Genomic DNA, 21,053 nt, shown 5'->3' on the forward strand with positions numbered 1-21,053 from the left:
CGCCGTACTCAGGAGAAGTTGGGCAATGTGTTCTGGGGTGTCATTTTACATATACCCATGCTGGGTGAGATAAATATCTTGGTCAAATGCCAATTTTGTATAAAAAAATGGGAAAAGTTGTCTTTTGCCGAGATATTTATCTCACCCAGCATGAGTATATGTAAAAAGACACCCCAAAACACATTGCCCAACTTCTCCTGAATACGGCAATACCACATGTGTGACACTTTTTTGCAGCCTAGGTGGGCAAAGGGGCCCACATTCCAAAGAGCACCTTTAGGATTTCACAGGTCATTTACCTACTTACCACACATTAGGGCCCCTAGAATGCCAGGGCAGTATAACTACCCCACAAGTGACCCCATTTTGGAAAGAAGACACCCCAAGGTATTCCGTGAGGGGCATGGCGAGTTCCTAGAATTTTATATTTTTTGTCACAAGTTAGCGGAAAATGATGATTTTTTATTTTTTATTTTTTTCTTACAAAGTCTCATATTCCACTAACTTGTGACAAAAAATAAAAACTTCCATGAACTCACTATGCCCATCAGCGAATACCTTGGGGTGTCTTCTTTCCAAAATGGGGTCACTTGTGGGGTAGTTATACTGCCCTGGCATTCTAGGGGCCCAAATGTGTGGTAAGGAGTTTGAAATCAAATTCTGTAAAAAGTGGCCGGTGAAATCCGAAAGGTGCTCTTTGGAATGTGGGCCCCTTTGCCCACCTAGGCTGCAAAAAAGTGTCACACATCTGGTATCTCCGTATTCAAGAGAAGTTGGGGAATGTGTTTTGGGGTGTCATTTTACATATACCCATGCTGGGTGAGAGAAATATCTTGGCAAAAAATAATGGGAAAAGTTGTCTTTTGCCAAGATATTTCTCTCACCCAGCATGGGTATATGTAAAATGACACCCCAAAACACATTCCCCAACTTCTCCTGAATACGGAGATACCAGATGTGTGACACTTTTTTGCAGCCTAGGTGGGCAAAGGGGCCCACATTCCAAAGAGCACCTTTCGGATTTCACCGGCCATTTTTTACAGAATTTGATTTCAAACTCCTTACCACACATTTGGGCCCCTAGAATGCCAGGGCAGTATAACTACCCCACAAGTGACCCCATTTTGGAAAGAAGACACCCCAAGGTATTCGCTGATGGGCATAGTGAGTTCATGGAACTTTTCATTTTTTGTCACAAGTTAGTGGAATATGAGACTTTGTAAGAAAAAAAATAAAAGAAAAAAATTCATCATTTTCCGCTAACTTGTGACAAAAAATAAAAAGTTCTATGAACTCACTATGCCCATCAGCGAATACCTTAGGGTGTCTACTTTCCGAAATGGGGTCATTTGTGGGGTGTTTGTACTGTCTGGGCATTGTAGAACCTCAGGAAACATGACAGGTGCTCAGAAAGTCAGAGCTGCTTCAAAAAGCGGAAATTCACATTTTTGTACCATAGTTTGTAAACGCTATAACTTTTACCCAAACCATTTTTTTTTATCAAAGACATGTAGAACAATAAATTTAGAGCAAAATTTATATATGGATGTCGTTTTTTTTGCAAAATTTTACAACTGAAAGTGAAAAATGTCATTTTTTTGCAAAAGAATCGTTAAATTTCGATTAATAACAAAAAAAGTAAAAATGTCAGCAGCAATGAAATACCACCAAATGAAAGCTCTATTAGTGAGAAGAAAAGGAGGTAAAATTCATTTGGGTGGTAAGTTGCATGACCGAGCAATAAACGGTGAAAGTAGTGTAGGTCAGAAGTGTAAAAAGTGGCCTGGTCTTTCAGGGTGTTTAAGCTATGGGGGCTGAGGTGGTTAAAGACGAAAGCAAATTTTTCGTCTTTGTCCACGCCTATGTTATTCCCGAGGAGACTAGAACGAGGGCGGATAGCCGCTCGATGGAAAGCATCCAATACGTTCCTCCTTGGGTAACCCCTCTCTAGCAGTCTACCCACAAGTAGATGTGACTGCTTATAAAAATCAGCATCGGTGCTGTTGATCCTACGCAACCGGACGAACTGTCCATAGGGCACCGCGTCTTTAACGGCAGGGGGATGGAAACTGGCCTGGTGGAGCAGCGAATTTGTGGCAGTGGGTTTACGAAACCCTGTTGTATGCAGATAACCATCAACGACGGAGACATGTACGTCCAGGAAATCCAGACAACTGCCCCCGAAGTTGAAGGTGAACTTCATGTTCATTTTGTTAATATCATTAAGGTACTGCACGAAGAGCCCACACTGCTCTTCGCTGCCCGACCAGACCAGGAACACGTCATCCACGTATCTAAGGAACCTGTGAATGTGTGCGAGAAAGGGATTACCCAAGGAGAATACGTAGGTCTCCTCAAATTTCAGGAGACCCTGACTCCCTCCGTGTCTAGTGTAGGGAGCCGGTGGTCGTGTCCCCTCACTATTGTAGGGTCTTCAGGTATTAGATAGCCGAGGTACGTGGATATGCGCCCATCCACCTTTGGGGTGTTCGCATAGGCTGAGCAGTCAGGGAGAGTGGCAGGTCTCATGCAGGGGTCTCCCTTTTGTTCCTTAGTTGTGGATCCAGTGAGTCATTGAATATATTGCATTGTCTTGTTTCCTCTACACCATCCGTGACAGTTACCTGGAGACAATGACTATTTCCGACCAACCTCCATTTGCATCGGATTCCAGCAACATAGTCATTAACCTCACGCCCCACGAGCTGTCCCCTGGCTGTGTCTCACTCCTCCGTCGGGGACTGGGATACAGCCTGGTGGAACAGTTCGACCCAGTGGGGTTCGAGGTTGACCTCTATAAGGCCGTACGCAAGCTTTTCCTTAAAAAATTGTTTGCAGAAAAATGCTCCATACGCCCCTTACCCTTACCTGGTGAGGTCCCGGCCCACATGACAACCACTGAGTTCCATTTGTACCCCAGATTTGATGCAGATGAGCTGTCATGCATCCAGTTCCTGGCAGACAGTGATAATGAGGATATCACTGTTCCACACTCTCTGACATCTTTTACGGAAGGCATCAGGTCCACGTTCTTGCCCCCCATGCCGACGGGCTCTTCTATTGACCTATTTTATAAACAGGTCCTTAGGGATGTACGTGCACTGGTTTATCCAGTTGCACCCCCTAATATTACCCGGGAGGAGAAGACCGCCTTACACTGGCTATGCAGCCTTGAAGATGTGGTCATTAAGCCCGCCGACAAGGGGGGCAACGTGGTCCTGATGTCTAGAACCTACTATCTTGAGGAAGCCTCTAGGCAGTTAGACGACACCACTGTTTACCAAAAGCTCAGTGAGAACCCTGTCCCATCCATCCTTTCCAGGGTCCATTCACTTCTTTCTAGATATGTCGACCAGCAATTTTTGCCTAAAAGCATCATAGAGAGGCTTGTCCCAAAATTCCCCAAGTATCCAGCTTGGTACTTTGTGCCAAAAGTACACAAGTCCTTATCACATCCCCCAGGGAGACCCATTATTGCCGGTATAGGGTCCCCGACAGAACCTATTTCAAAATATATAGATTGATTACTTAGGCCTCTTTTAGTGGGCACTCCCACGTATCTCAAGGACACCGGGGACTTCCTCCGCGCCGTCAATGATATTGAATGGCGGGAGGAATTCCACCTTGTGTCCTTGGACGTGGAGAGTCTCTACACCCGTATCCCACATGATGCTGGCCTTAGAGCCATTGCATCAGTCCTTGCCCATACAGATAAAAATACAGTGTTCTCTCAATTTGTACAGGAGTCTCTCCATCTGGTACTCAGCAATAATGTCTTTCAGTTCAACCGCCAATGGTACCGCCAGATACAGGGTACAGCAATGGGCACACCCGTGTCATGTACCTTTGCCAACCTGTATCTGGCGGTATTTGAGGAGACCTACGTATTATCCTTGGGTAATCCCTTTCTCGCACACATTCACAGGTTCCTTAGATACGTGGATGACGTGTTCCTGGTCTGGTCGGGCAGCGAAGAGCAGTGTGGGCTCTTCGTGCAGTACCTTAATGATATTAACAAAATGAACATGAAGTTCACCTTCAACTTCGGGGGCAGTTGTCTGGATTTCCTGGACGTACATGTCTCCGTCGTTGATGGTTATCTGCATACAACAGGGTTTCGTAAACCAACTGCCACAAATTCGCTGCTCCACCAGGCCAGTTTCCATCCCCCTGCCGTTAAAGACGCGGTGCCCTATGGACAGTTCGTCCGGTTGCGTAGGATCAACAGCACCGATGCTGATTTTCATAAGCAGTCACATCAACTTGTGGGTAGACTGCTAGAGAGGGGTTACCCAAGGAGGAACGTATTGGATGCTTCCCATCGAGCGGCTATCCGCCCTCGTTCTAGTCTCCTCGGGAATAACATAGGCGTGGTAAAAGACGAAAAATTTGCTTTCGTCTTTAAATACAGTCCCGTAGCCGACATCATTAAACGGGCAGTACACAACAACTGGGACCTCCTGAAGCATGATTCATCTTTGGGCACAGTAGCATCTAGCAAACCGCTTATTACCTTCAGGAAATGCCACACTTTAAGGGACAAACTAGTCCACAGTGCTCTTCGGCCACCTAAGAGGTCTGACTGGTTGCATAGTAGAATCCCTATAGGCAACCACAAATGTGGCACTTGTTCATTCTGCCATTTGAATTCTCAAGCAAAAAGTCTGTCTCTAGGGGGTGTCACACATAAAGTTACACAGTTCATCAACTGTCGTACCCCTTTCGTGGTGTATGTCATCTCATGTACACTGCGTGCAGAATTATTAGGCAAATGAGTATTTTGACCACATCATCCTCTTTATGCATGTTGTCTTACTCCAAGCTGTATAGGCTCGAAAGCCTACTACCAATTAAGCATATTAGGTGATGTGCATCTCTGTAATGAGAAGGGGTGTGGTCTAATGACATCAACACCCTATATTAGGTGTGCATAATTATTAGGCAACTTCCTTTCCTTTGGCAAAATGGGTCAAAAGAAGGACTTGACAGGCTCAGAAAAGTCAAAAATAGTGAGATATCTTGCAGAGGGATGCAGCACTCTTAAAATTGCAAAGCTTCTGAAGCGTGATCATCGAACAATCAAGCGTTTCATTCTAAATAGTCAACAGGGTCGCAAGAAGCGTGTGGAAAAACCAAGGCGCAAAATAACTGCCCATGAACTGAGAAAAGTCAAGCGTGCAGCTGCCAAGATGCCACTTGCCACCAGTTTGGCCATATTTCAGAGCTGCAACATCACTGGAGTGCCCAAAAGCACAAGGTGTGCAATACTCAGAGACATGGCCAAGGTAAGAAAGGCTGAAAGACGACCACCACTGAACAAGACACACAAGCTGAAACGTCAAGACTGGGCCAAGAAATATCTCAAGACTGATTTTTCTAAGGTTTTATGGACTGATGAAATGAGTGAGTCTTGATGGGCCAGATGGATGGGCCCGTGGCTGGATTGGTAAAGGGCAGAGAGCTCCAGTCCGACTCAGACGACAGCAAGGTGGAGGTGGAGTACTGGTTTGGGCTGGTATCATCAAAGATGAGCTTGTGGGGCCTTTTCGGGTTGAGGATGGAGTCAAGCTCAACTCCCAGTCCTACTGCCAGTTTCTGGAAGACACCTTCTTCAAGCAGTGGTACAGGAAGAAGTCTGCATCCTTCAAGAAAAACATGATTTTCATGCAGGACAATGCTCCATCACACGCGTCCAAGTACTCCACAGCGTGGCTGGCAAGAAAGGGTATAAAAAAAGAAAATCTAATGACATGGCCTCCTTGTTCACCTGATCTGAACCCCATTGAGAACCTGTGGTCCATCATCAAATGTGAGATTTACAAGGAGGGAAAACAGTACACCTCTCTGAACAGTGTCTGGGAGGCTGTGGTTGCTGCTGCACGCAATGTTCATGGTGAACAGATCAAAACACTGACAGAATCCATGGATGGCAGGCTTTTGAGTGTCCTTGCAAAGAAAGGTGGCTATATTGGTCACTGATTTGTTTTTGTTTTGTTTTTGAATGTCAGAAATGTATATTTGTGAATGTTGAGATGTTATATTGGTTTCACTGGTAAAAATAAATAATTGAAATGGGTATATATTTTTTTTTTTGTTAAGTTGCCTAATAATTATGCACAGTAATAGTCACCTGCACACACAGATATCCCCCTAAAATAGCTAAAACTAAAAACTACTTCCAAAAATATTCAGCTTTGATATTAATGAGTTTTTTGGGTTCATTGAGAACATGGTTGTTGTTCAATAATAAAATTAATCCTCAAAAATACAACTCGCCTAATAATTCTGCACTCCCTGTAGTTGTAACATGTTCTACATTGGAAAAACAATCAGGCCAATGCTTGAACGGGTACGTGAACATATCAACTCTATCCGTACCGGACGAGGCTCCCCCCGTTTAATTGAACATGTACGTGCAACTCATAATGGTGATCCCTCTGGCCTCTCCTTTGCTGGCATTGAGGCTGTGGGACCCATCCTTCGGGGAGGTGATCGCCACCGCCTCTTGCTGCAACGGGAGGCCAGATGGATCATCAGGACAAATGCCATGGGACCCCATGGACTCAATGACAAGAATGACATGGCTGTCTTCTTGTGACCTTATTGTCCTGCCATCCATTTATCGCTGCTATCTCCATCATTATACTCTAATAATATTGTTGACAACTTACATCTCCCTTTTTCTTAAGTGTTTTCTACATAGCCTCTTTCCCACTCTCACCCTCTAGGTACATAAAATATCTAGATAATTACCAACGTCCTCATACTTGAATCGGCCCCTGAAACTTGTTGCCTAATCTAACTCCTTGCACCGCTTTTGTTAATTGACACTTTTTGTATTAATGCCTTGTGTCTCTGTTTGTATCTGTTTTGCAGCTGCACACAGGGGAGGTCCGGGATCACCACTGTGACGCCCAGTATCTTTCCCTGTTTACCTGTGCACCTGCACGTCATATCCGGCCTGAAGAAGCGCTATCCTTGCGCGAAACGGCCGTCGCCGCCGACGCACATTGTGGCCATCCCGCTCCCCTGCCTGCGCAGTATGCCGCTTGACTTGCAATAAAGCAACCAGCAACGACCTTTGGTGAGTGCCGCGTCTCTCTCTATCCATTCATTGCCTACATTTTAAAAAATGATAACGATCTTAGGGAGGTGTTGACTATTAAACCGAGTATCACTTACCGCAGAGGTCAAAATCTAAAAGACTCACTTGTTCACAGTTTTGATAGTACCACTCCATCCAAGAGCACTTGGCTCAAATCAAATGTGGTGGGTAGTTTTCCATGTCGCAAGTGTACATCAAAAAGACAAAAGATTTCACTAATCCTGTAGATGACAAAAAGTACGATATCAGGCAGTTTATTAACTGCCAAACTATGGGAATTATTTATGTTGCTCAATGCCCCTGTTCCAAATTGTATGTCGGAAAGACATCCCAAGAATTTTGCCGGCGGATTTGCCAGCACATTAGTAGTATCAATACTAAATCTGACACTACAATTTCACGACACAACAGTTTTTTTCAGAATGGAGATCCTAGGTGTCTTAAATTTTGGGGTGTAACTAAAAAATCCCTTGGTGCAGGAAAGGTTGACTTGGATAAAATCCTTCTCCAAGAAGAAACTAGGTGGATTTATCGCCTTGACAGTCTCAGCCAAAAAGGCCTAAATGAAGCCTTCACTTTTTCATCTTTTTTATGATGTACCACCAATGAACCTTGTATATATTATTTAACCACTTCACATCCAGGCCATTTCCCCCTTCCAGACAGAGCCTAATTTTGCAAATCTGACATGTCACTTTATGTGGTAATAACTTTGGAACGCTTTTACCTATCCAAGCCATTCTGAGACTGTTTTCTCGTGACACATTGTACTTCATGACAGTGGTGAATTTGAGTCGATATATTTCACCTTTATTTATAAAATAATCCAAAATGTATCAAAAATTTTGAAAAATTAGCAATTTTCAACATTTCAATTTCTCTGCTTTTAAAACAGAAAGGGATACCTCATAAAATATGTATTACTTAACATTCCCCATATGTCTACTTTATGTTGGCATCATTTTGGAAATGTAATTTTATTTTATTAGGATGCTAGAAGGCTTAGAATTGTAGAAGCAATTTTTTAAATTTTTAAGAAAATTTCCAAAACCCACTTTTTAAGGACCAGTTCAGATCCGAAGTCACTTTGTGGGGCTTACATGGTGGATACCCCCATAAATGACCCCATTGTAGAAACTACACCCCTCAAGTTACTCAAAACTGATTTTACAAACTTTGTTAACCCTATAGGTGTTCCACAAGAATTAAAGGAAAATGGAGATGACATTTCAAAATTTCACTTTTTTGGCAGATTTTCCATTTTAATAAAAAAAATTCTTTAACACATCGAGGGTTAACAGCCAAATGCAATGAGCAGGACACTGGATCAGTTGGGGCTGCTATGCAGTGGGTCAGATTTATAGGTGAATAAGTTTGTGACGCCAGTTGCAGCTTGCGCAGGTACTGTAAAAGGGCCCTTTAAGATGGTATGAGCACACGTACTAGGTGAGGAATGCCAGAGGGGGGATATTGTCTCTGTATTGTGTCAACGGTGTCTCCTACCTGTAGTACGGCTGGACTCCTGTATCCTGGCTCACATACAACAAAATTGAGTGCTGTCAATAGGAGTAATGGAGGAATGATGGGATTCCACACAGAAAATAGGGTCCAACTTGTCTTTACTTGATGTTATTAGATGCAGCTTTAGATCCATACAATGTACAGTAGTAGTCTAGGATCCCAGCAGGTATTGGCAATATGTGGCAGGAATTATATATATATATATATATATATATATATATATATATATATATATATATATATATTTTCTGCATCTGGTACATACGCCTTTAAGAATCTGGCAGGTATCTATCTTCTGCTCTGTCTTGGGTCTGCTTAGTATGGGTCTGACTAGCTGTGGAGGTACTTATCTTCTCCTTGTATTTTGGAATCTTTTACTTACAGGACTGCTCGCAGGGTATGGTGGTTTCTTCCTGGAGATCTGATAGTTCTGAAGTTGGCTGCTTCCTTGGTCATCCAGCTGAGGTAAGGGACTCAGGCTGGGAAGGTGGATCTTGGGCCTCAGGTTGAGGCTTGGATCCCTGGTTGGGGTCCCTGTTTCTGGGAGCTCCTATCCACGCAGCCTACCCCAACAGGGGGTGGCTGGTACACTGCCTAGAACTTTCTATCCTCCCTCTGAAGTAGGATGTGGGAACATTCCACTCCTCCTCAGAAAGGGGGAAGCTAGCCTGGAATGGTCTATTCCAGTCCAGATATACTAACTGGCTTGGTTCTGCTACATACTGCTGCCACCCGCTGGTGTACATGGATATCACAGCATAAATACAATGCAACAGACCTGGAAAATGCACATTATGGGGAAAATGATGCAAACTTATACCAGATGACATTATGCATATACCTAACTTTATGAAGCAGTGGAACAGAAGTTTAGTGACATACTTCAGGATGTTACACAAACAAAACTCAATATTTATTACGCTGATTCTGCGGTTTACATAAACACTTTACAAATCACTGGTCAGACCACACATGGAGTACTGTGTACAGTTCTGGTCTCCTGTGAACAAGGCAGACATAGCAGAGCTGGAGAGGGTTCAGAGGAGGGCAACTAAAGTAATTACGGGACTGAGGGAACTACAGTACCCTGAAAGATTATCAAAATTAGGGTTATTCACTTTAGAAAAAAGACGACTGAGGGGAGATTTAATTACTATGTATAAATATATCAGGGGTCAGTACAGAGATCTATCCCATCATCTATTTATCCCCAGGACTGTGACAAGGGGACATCCTCTGCGCCTCGAGGAAAGAAGGTTTGTACACAAATATAGAAGAGGATTCTTTACTGTAAGAGCAGTGAGACTATGGAACTCTCTGCCTGAGGAGGTGGTGATGGTGAGTTCACTAAAAGAGTTCAAGCTGGGCCTGGATGTATTTCTGGAGTGTAATACAATTACAGGCTATAGCTACTAGAGAGGGGTCGTTGATCCAGGGAATTATCTGATTGTCTGAATGGAGTCGGGAAGGATTCCCCCCTCTACATTTTTTATAGAGCAGATCGTTACGGATGTGGCAATACCTAATATGTATACTTTTTCTTATTTATTTTTTACACAATAATAGCATTTTTGAAATAAAAAAATGATGTTTTAGTATCTCCATAGTCTGAGAGTCATAGCTTTTTTATTTTTTGAACGATTGTCTTAGTTAGAGTCTCATTTTTTGCAGGATGAGGTGACAGTTTAATTGCTACTATTTTGGGGGGCATAAGCCTTTTTGATCGCCTTTTGATCGCTTGGTGTTGCACTTTATGTGATGTTAGGTGACCAAAAATGCTTTTTTTGGCACTGTTTTTTTTTTTTACGGTGTTCACCTGAGGGGTTAGACCATGTGATATTTTTATAGAGCTGGTTGTTACGGACGCGGCGATACCTAATATGTCTATTTTTTATTTTATTTATTTCTATTTTTAACATTTTAATTGTGGATTTTTTTATTTCATTTTTTAAACGCTTTATTTTATTTTTTATTTTACATACAAGACACACTTTATTTATTTTTTTCACCATTGAATACTCCTGTAACTGGGGCTGACATAGTAGTCCCAGTTACAGGGAAAATACACCCCCCAGAGAGTGTGTACAGCATAATACTGCGCTGTACAGCCTCAGTGCAGGGCTGATCGAGGTCCGTGGAAGACCAGACAGCTCCTGCACTCTCCTGACCCTGGCGGTCACATGACCACCGGGCCGGGACAGGAAGCACATAGCGCTTCCTGATCTGTATACACAGCACTCGCTGAGCACTGTGTATGCAGCGATTTAGAAGGCAGGGACACCTGGGAACTGTCCCTGCCTTCTCTCTGGGGTGGCCTGCTGTCACTGACAGCGGGCCCCCCGCTCGGCAGCTGCACGATTAGCGCGCAGCTGCCATCTCTGAATGGACGTTCCAGAACGTCCATTCAGAGATAAACATCCACCCATAGAACTTTTATATCCTATGGGCAGATGTGAAGTGGTTAGATAATTTGTTACATTTTTCTTTGACTTTTTTTGTGAGCCTTGAGGACACTATAATAAATAGCCACACACTTTGAATGTGAATTTGATTTTATTGACAGTAATAACTTAAGGCACCAGTGAAGTCACAGTTATATGGTAGAAAAATATACATCTTCAAATATCTGCATAGTAGAGCATCTATACAATGCGATAGTCTAAGCATAATCTGCAACAGCGAGTAGTTATCTGTCCCTTTGCTACTTTATATATACTTACCTTCTCCTTTAGGAGATGTCATAGTGTCATTCTGTATTTATTTAATATCTTGTGATAATATCTTATTATACCATCTTGAGAGTGGCACTTAGGTCTGACAATAATAGTATATATTTGTTTGCCCGATGAAGTCAGAAATCCCCTAGTTTTCCAGATAACACCAGTCATGTGCTACCCCGAAAGCATACCTGGAATCAGTGTAACAATTTATTCTCAGGCCCTTACCCATTGTACATGCGTCAGTGAGTGCCAAGATGGGAGTGGCTTTTGTATAATTACCATCTTGGATTACCGCATACCCGGTGACAAAGTGTCCTTGTTCATCATTCCACCATCTGGAGCCATCTACAAAATACTCAGCATCAGGAATAGTTAATGGTGTTTCAGTAACATTTGGTAACCCTTTTGTTTCTGCAATCATCAATTCATGACAGTTATGATTTGCAACTGGATCAGACATTTCTACTCCCCCCTCCTCTTCTAAATCCACTGGCATCAAAGTAGCTGGATTTAGAACCAGTGGCGACTCTAGGAACAATATATAGGGGGGGCACAAAGATACCACAGTCAAAAATGGGGCAAAAACAAAATAAGTATATATAAATAAGATTACAAAATACGAGAGAATTGCGGTATGCAGGGATACATTTATAATAAAACAATTTACTTACAAAAGAAGCTTTTCAGTCGCCTGCTGTGCCGTCCTCTGCTTGCTTCCGCGGATTCTTTCCCCTTCTTTCTGTCTCTCGTCAGTGCGCAGGCGCACTGTTATGGTGGATCTGTGGAAGACACACTGTTATGGGGGCATCTGTGGATGACACTGTCATTATGCCTCTCATTAGCCCTCATTATGCCTCTCATCACTCCCATATCAGCCGCCATGCCTCTCATTAGCCCCTATATCAGCCCTTATGCCTCATTAGCCCCCATTATAAGCCCTTATGCCTTATTAGCCCCCATTATTCCTCTTATCACCCCCATGCCTCTCATTAGCCCCATTATAAGCCCTTATGCCTCATTAGCCCTCATTATGCCTCTTATTAGCCCCCATTATGCCTCTCATTAGCCCCCATATCAGCCCCATGCCTCTCATTAGCCCCCATATCAGCCCTGATGCCTCATTAGCCCCCATTATAAGCCATTATGCCTCATTAGCCCACATTATGCCTCTTATTAGCCCCCATGTGCCTCATTAGCCCCCATATGCCTAATTAGCTCACATATGCCTCATTAGCCCCCATTGTGTCTCTAATTAGCCCCCATGATTCCTCTCATTAGCCCCCATATGCCTAATTAGCTCACATATGCCTCATTAGCCCCCATATGCCTAATTAGCTCACATATGCCTCATTAGCCCCCATTGTCTCTCATTAGCCCCCATGATGCCTCTCATTAGCCCCCATATGCCTAATTAGCTCACATATGCCTCATTAGCCCCCATTGTCTCTCATTAGCCCCCATTATGCATCTTATTAGCCCCCATATGCCTCATTACCCCATTATATGCCTCATTAGCTCCCATATGCCTAATTAGCCCCATTATGCCTCTAATAGTCTAATTAGCCCCCATTATGCCTCTCATTAGCCCCTATTATGCCTTTTATTAGCGCCCATATGCCTCATTAGCCCCCATATGCATCATTAGCTCCCATATGCCTCATTAGCCCCCATTATGCCTCTAATAGTCTAATTAGCCCCCATTGTGTCTCTAATTAGCCCCCATGATGCCTCTTATTAGCCCCTATTATGCCCCCAGCAGCCTCATTTTTTATAAAATAAAAAAACACTTACCTCTCCTGCTCCTGGACGGCGCCTGCAATTTTCTCTCTCCTCAGTCGACTGTGCTCTGAACTGGCATGCACAGCGTGAGGTCACAGAGCGCCCTCACGCTGTGCGCAGCTCTGCACAGCCGACAGCTGACAGCCGAGGACCAGGAAGCGGTAAGTACATAGCGTTCACCACTTCCTGGTCCTTCGGTACTAATGAGCGCATCATTAGTATTCACCTGGGGCTCAAGAGGTAGCGTAGCTGCTTTGGAGAATCAGCGTGGGGGGCACCCGGGGGGGGGGGGGAGAGAACAACATAGCCCCCATTATGCCTCATTAGCCCCCATATGCCTCATTAGCCCCCATATGCCTGTAATTATCCCCCATATGCCTCCAATTAGTCCCCATTATGCCTCTCATGATTAGCCCCTATTATGCCTTCAGCAGCCACATTTTTTATAAAATAAAAAACCACTTACCTCTCCTGCTCCTGGACGCCGCCTGCAATTTTCTCTCTCCTCAGTCGACTGTGCTCTGAACTGGCACGCACAGCGTGAGGTCACAGAGCGCCCTCACGCTGTACGAAGCCCTGCACAGCCGACAGCCGAGGACCAGGAAGTGGTAAGCACAGAGCGTTTACCGCTGCCTTCCTGGTCCTTCGGTACTAATGAGCGCTTCTATAATGGAAGCGCTCATTAGTATTCACCGGCCTGCTTTGGGGGAAATCAGCGGGGGGGGGGGGGGGGCACCTGTAGCGACGCCGCTAGTGCTGCTATATAGCAGTAACTCTCTCAGATGTGAGGTGTTTAGAAATACAGTGACCTATGAAAAATCACAGTAGATTTACAAAGTTGCAGCTTCTCCTTGGAGGCTTTACAACCATTTTTAGCAAGGAAAATAAGCAAAGATAAAGTCTCTTCATTACACTGTTCAGAGCTGTGGCAACAAAGCATCAATATATTGTAAAAGAACAGTGTCCAGATAGGCCGGCTGCCAGGACTGCAACACATAATGTAGAGCAGTAGAGAAAATATATCTGAGCTTACCAACACACGCGTGACAATAGATAAGGCATCATGAATGTTAAGTTTAACAGGCTTTGTTAGTGGGAGTTTAACAGTTGTTCCCCCTTGACAATTAATGTAATCTGAGGAGATAAGCTCCTCATGTACATATTTCTCTTGTATTAGGGTATGGGCTGCTCCTGTGTCTACCAAAAAATTTATTCAATTCCCTGTGTCCTCACATGTGGATTTGATGATTAGTTGTGGACCTGGGGTTGTGTCAAGGGGGTAGTTAACGTTTAGGGAACTCACAGGATTGCCATCACTTCATTGATGAGTTCTGGGAAGTAGTCTGACCTCTCAGTCCCTGCAGACAGCTTCATTATCTGTGCTACATCTCCTGTGTGCGCATCCCAAAAATATCTATGACATCCAGTGTACATTTGTATGTTTTCCGTAGACGGTGTCCGCTGTGGACAGGGACATTAGCTTTGCTACATCTCCTGTGTAATGTGTGCACATCCCAAAAATATCTGTGACATCCAGTGTACTTTTTCTGTAGATGGTGTCCGCTGCGGACAGTGACATTACCTGGGGTACATCTCCTCTGTAACGTTTCCACATCCCAAATACCTGTGACATTCCCTGTAATTTTATATTAGCCGCTGCTGATATCAGTGACATTATTTGCGGTATTTCTCAGGTGTAGCGTGTGAGCATCCCAAAAATATCTGTGACATCCATTGTACTTTTTCCGTAGACAGTTTCCGCTGCGGACAGTGACATTAGCTGCGCTACATCTCCTGTGTAACGTGTGCACATCCAAAAAATATCTGTAACATCCAGTGTACTTTTTCCGTAGACGGTGCCCGCTGAGGACAGTGACATTACCTGGGGTACATCTCCTCTGTAACGTTTCCACATCCCAAATACCTGTGACATTCCCTGTAATTTTATATTAGCCGCTGCTGACATCAGTGACATTATCTGTGGTATTTCTCCTGTGTACCGTTTCAACATTCCAAATACCTGTGACATTCCCTGTACTTTTTTAATATCCGCTGGTGGCAGCAGTCATTATCTGCGGTATATCTCCTATGTGATATTTCCACATCCCAAATACCTGTGACATTCCCTGTAATTTTATATTAGCCGCTGCTGACATCAGTGATATTATCTGCGGTATTTCTCCTGTGTAACGTTTCCACATCCAAAATTCCTTTGACATTCCCTGTAATTTTATATTAGCCGCTGCTGACATCAGCGACATTATCTGCGGTATTTCTCCTGTGTAACGTTTCCACATCCCAAATACCTGTGACATTCCCTGCAATTTTTTATTAGCCGCTGCTGACATCAGCGTCATTATCTGCGGTATATCTCCTGTATGACATTTCCAGATCCCAAATACCTTTTTTAATGACATACTGTGACATACTTTCAAGCATACAGTATATAACATTTAATATGAAGAAGGCGAGCAGTAAGGGGCAGGGAAGTGGCCATGATGCTGATGGTGCACGCAGAGGCCGTGGCCCTGGGCGCAGTGAAACTGTGCCTGCTGCCAGAGCACAAGAAAAACAATCATCCAAGATACCTAGCTTCATGTCCCAGTTTGCAGGGCGGCGCATAGCAACGCTCTCGAAGTCAGACCAGTGCGACCAGGTGGTCGGTTGGATTGCAGCAGATAATGCTTCCAGTCGGTTAAGCACCACCCTGTCTTCCACCAAGTCCAGTCTCAGTAGCCAAGAGTTTGGTCAACACAATACTCACCCTGATCCTCCTTCCTCCCACCATGGAGAGTCTTGCCAAACAAGTGATCCCACACTCGGATATTCCGAGGAGCTCTTTTCAGCGCCATTCCTTCATTTGGGCCTCTCGACAAGCCCGCTTGAAGAGGGACATGAGATCTTGTGCCCTGATTCCCAAACTCTTGAGCATCCACAGTCACAAGAAGTTGATGGTGGTGAACGGCAATAAGTGTTTCACGAGGTGGATGATGATGATGAGACACAGTTGCCAATAAGTCAACGGCAATTAGTGTCTCAAGAGGTTGATGATGAGGATGAGACACAGTTGTCAATAACTGAGGTTGTTGTTAGGTCAACAAGTCAGGAGAATGAGCAGAGTGAGGAAGTGGAAGAGGAGGTGGTGGACGATGAAGTCACTGACCCAACCTGGAAAGGTGGCAAGCCGAGCGAGGACAGCAGTACAGAGGGGGAGGGATCCGCAGCACCGCAACAGGCTGGAAGAGGCAGAGGGGTGGCAAAAAAGAGAAGGTGGGCCACACCAAACAGGCCCGCAACTGTTCCCCGGAGCACACCCTTGCGGAAATCTCCCTTGCCAAGGGGTAGGTGTTCCGCAGTCTGGCGCTTTTTTGAGGAAAGTGCAGACGACACAAGAATTGTAATTTGCAATCTGTGCCATACAAAAATGAGCAGGGGCGTGAACACTAGCAACCTCACCACCACCAGCATGATCCGCCACATGGCATCAAAGCACTGTAATAGGTGGGCCGAACGCCTGGGTCCACAATCTGTGTCTGCGGGTCACACCACTAACTCCTCTTCCCCTTTTTTACATGCTGGCCAATCTCCTGTCGAAGGCGCAGGCCCGGATGCCTCCCGCACTGCACCTGGACCTTCGCAAGCACCATCAGCGACCACATCCACTTCCGTGTTCCAGCGGATGTCCGTAGCCCAGGCATTTCAACGCAAGCGCAAATACCCAGCCACCCACCCACCCACCCACAGTCCATAGCACTAAATGCGCAACTTTCCAAATTACTGGCCCTGGAAATGTTGCCATTTAGGCTTGTGGACACTGAGGCCGTCCGCAGTCTGATGTCGGCGGCCGTCCCTCGTTACGCAGTCTCCAGCCGCCACTATTTATCACGGTGTGCTGTACCCGCCTTACACCAGCATGTGTCCCGTAACATCACCCGTGCCTTGACCAACGCAGTTACTGGGAAGTTCCACTTAACCACTGACACATGGACAAGTGCTTTCGGCCAGGGACGCTACATTTCCCTGACAGCACACTGGGTGAACAGGCCGGGAGCGAGTCGGAACCTGGGATGGCACAGGTGCTACCGACACCAAGGATTGCGGGCCCTAATTCCATCAGGGTTTCCGCCACCACCTACGTTAGTGGCTCCAACCCCCACTTCTCCTCCTCCTCCTCCTCCACTTTCACCTCAGAATTATCCTCTTTCAGCACCAGTCAGTAGCTGGAAGCAGTGTAGCACTGCAGTGGGGAAGCGTCAACAGGCCGTGCTTAAGCTGATCTGCTTAGGTGACAAACAGGACACCGCCGCAGAGCTTTGGCTGGGGATAAGAGACTGAGCTGTGACTCTCGCCACTCAACCTAGAACCAGGCATGGTTGTGTCTGATAATCGCCGTAACTTGGTGGCGGCTTTGGAGCTCGGGAAGCTCACACACATCCCATGCCTAGCCCACATCCTCAACTTAGTGGTTCAGCGGTTTCTCAAAACCTACCCCAATTTGCCTGAGCTACTGGTGAAGGTGCGCCACGTGTGTGCCCATTTCCACAAGTCATGGACAGCTTCCGCCGGCCTGTCAACGCTGCAGCAGCACTTACAATCTCCAGCTCACCGACTGTTGTGCGACATGAGCACGCTCTGGAACTCAACGTTCCACATGTTGGCCAGGCTTTGTGAGCAGCAGAGGGCAATAGTGGAATACCAGCTGCAACATGGTCGTCGCCTTACCAGTCAGCTTCCGCTCTTCACAAGCGAGGAGTGGGCATGGGTGTCTGACCTCTGTGAGGTTTTAAGAAACTTTGAGTAATCAACACAGATGGTTAGCGGCGATAACGCTATTATCGGCGTCACCATCCCATTTCTGTGTCTACTCAAACGCTCGCTGCTCTCAATTAAGGCCGACGCTTTGCATGTGGAAGAGGTGGAAATAGGGGGAAACATTACACAGGGTGATAGCCAGACCACCCTCAGTTCGTCTTCTCAGCGCAAATTGGAGGAGGAGGATGAGCAGGAGACGGTTGTCTCCGCTACAGAGGGTAGTACCCATGGAAGTTTAATCCAATCTGTTCAGCGTGGATGGGCAGAAGAGAAGGAAGAGGCTGAGGAGATTGAGAGTCATCCTCATGATGACAACAGCGAAGTCTTGCCTATTGGGACTCTGGCACACATGGCTGACTTTATGTTAGGCTGCCTTTCCCGTGATCCACGCGTTTTACGCATTTTGGACAACACAGATTACTGGTTGTTTACCCTTCTCGACCCCCGCTACAAAAAGAACTTCTCATCTCTCATTCCTGTGGTGGAGAGGACGAGCAAAATGGTGCAATACCAGAAGGTCCTTGTTGAAAAATTGCTCCAAAAATTCCAGTTGACAACACTGGGGGCAGAGTATGTAGTTCCTTGGGCAACCGAGGAGGGGAGACGAGGGGAACACACAGCAGTTCCAACAGAGGCAAGGCAACACTCTCCAAAGCCTGGGACAGTTTCATGACACCCCACCAGCACTCTCACCCTGATGCGCGGCCTAGTGTCACAAGGAGGGGAAAGTTTTGATGGTGAAGGAGTACGTAGCAGACCATGTCAGCGTCCTCAATGATCCCTCTGTGCCTTACAACTACTGGGTGTCCAAGCTGGACACGTGGCACGAACTGGCTCTCTACGCCTTGGAGGTGCTGACCTGCCCTGCCGCCAGCATTTTGTCTGAGCGGGTATTTAGTGCTGCTGGGGGCATAATAACTGATAAGCGCATCCGCCTGTCAGCTAAAAATGCTGACAGGTTGACTCTTATAAAAATTAACAAGGCCTGGATTGCCCCTGACTTCTCTACTCCACCAGAGGAAAGCGGCTGAACATAATTGCACTTTAAATGTGTTTTTTATAATGTACTGAATACACTGCATTCCCATGCACCCCTTCCACCACAAAAAAGGGTATATGGTTCGATCTTCCTTTTCTCGTCCTCATCCTCTTCCATCATATCAACATGCTTATTAGTCTGCCCTCGCTCCTAATGTTGTAGAGGGTCAGCTCACCTGCAGGCCCTCGCATATAATGTTTTAGAGGGTCAGCTCACCAGCAGGCCCTCACCTACAATCTTTTAGAGGGTCAGCTCACCTGCAGGCCCTCGCATTTAATGTTTTAGAGGGTCAGCTCACCAGCAGGCCCTCACCTACAATCTTTTAGAGGGCCAGCTCACCTGCAGGCCCTCGCATATAATGTTTTAGAGGGTCAGCTCCCCAGCAGGCCCTTACCTACAATCTTTTAGAGGGTCAGCTCACCTGCAGGCCCTTGCATATAATGTTTTATGCTTAATCATATTTTATTAATCTTTTCAGAAGGTTAAAGTATATAATAAAACAGAGGGACACCTTTAAATTAAGCGTTCTGAACCAATATATAGACACTACTAAATCAATGAAATTAAGGTACATCATACCAAATTGAATAGCATAAAGTAACATGTTTTATCAAATCTTAGTGTAATCCGGTGAACCAGTTTTCCTTCAAACAATTAGTATGGAAATTGAAGAATAAAAGGATAAGATAGAGAATGGAACGAGGAAAGAAAGAAAGTGAGAATAAAGGGAAAGCGGAGTAGGGGGAAGGGGGAGAGGGTGGAAAAGTGGGTCTCGATTACGCATATAATGTTTTAGAGGGTCAGCTCACCTGCAGGCCCTCACATATAATGTGTTTGAGGTTCAGCTCACCAGCAGGCCCTCAACCATAATGTTTTACAGGGTCAACTCACCAGCAGGCGCCCATAATTTTTTCAATGGTCAGCTCAGCAGCAGGCACTCATCCCTAATGTTTTAGAGAGTCAGCTCTGCAGAAGACCCTCACCCCTAATGTTTTAGATGGTCAGCTCAGCAGCAGGCCATCAATCATAATTTTTCAAGGCTGTGTATGACGCCCTCCTTTATGTGTAATAAAGGGTATATTGTAGTGCCGGTTCCTTGTAATTTTTGGCAGCCCTTTCACTTAGTGCATAGGCTTTATGAGTGTAGGAGTCCCACTACATGAACAATTGTACCACAATATGAATGAGTCCCTCCTTTATGTGATATACAGGTTGTATCGGAGTGCCTCTTCCTTGTAATTTTTGGCAGCACTTGCACTTTATATACAAGTAAATATACAAGAAAGAATGTTTACTAACAATTTTTCCTTTAAAATCTATTTTATCTTCGGTTTTATGTGTATTAGTGTTAGTCTGTAAAAGTGGCGTACGACTCGGACAACATCGTTTCCAGCAGTGACCTGGGAGTCCAAGATGCATCCAGACATCCTCCCTATGCTGTTCCTGAACCATTTTGGTGGTGTTTCAACCAATTTCTGACCTTTTCCTATGAACCAGGCACCCTCCCCTCTTCAGAGCAGGGGGTTCCTGGTTTAATGCTCGGGTTCTCCCATTGACTTCCATTGTGCTTGGGTGCTCGGTAGAGCCCCCGAGCATCCTGATGTGTTCGACCCGAGCCCCCAAGCACTTTGGTGCTCGATCAACACTAGTAAAGATGTACGGTGACGACACAAGCATCCATGTTAATTCTATAGGGAAGCTGACCCTGGCACAGACTTGCCCAGTGCAGATTAATGAGCCCCTAGAGATAGACATTAGTGCCACCTAGAAGAGCGGAGACTACCAGTTTGACCTCGGATGGCAACTCAAACTCCCTCCAATGAAACATTCAAATGGCATTATGGTGATGGTTCTCAATCTCAGGGCTCATGCACACGGCCGTCCACAAACAGCAGGTCCGCAATATACAAGCACCGACCGTGTGCACCCCACACCCCTTACTTGAATGGGTCTGCAATCCGGAAGTTCTGTACGGAACGGAGGCGCGGAAACCCGTGCTAATTTTTGCAGTGGGGACGGAGCACGGACCCATTCAAGTTGAATGGATCTGCATCCACCTGCGGCAGTGCATTGGGTA

The sequence above is a fragment of the Bufo bufo genome, chromosome 6 (assembly GCF_905171765.1).
Source record: "Bufo bufo chromosome 6, aBufBuf1.1, whole genome shotgun sequence".
NCBI lineage: Eukaryota > Metazoa > Chordata > Amphibia > Anura > Bufonidae > Bufo > Bufo bufo.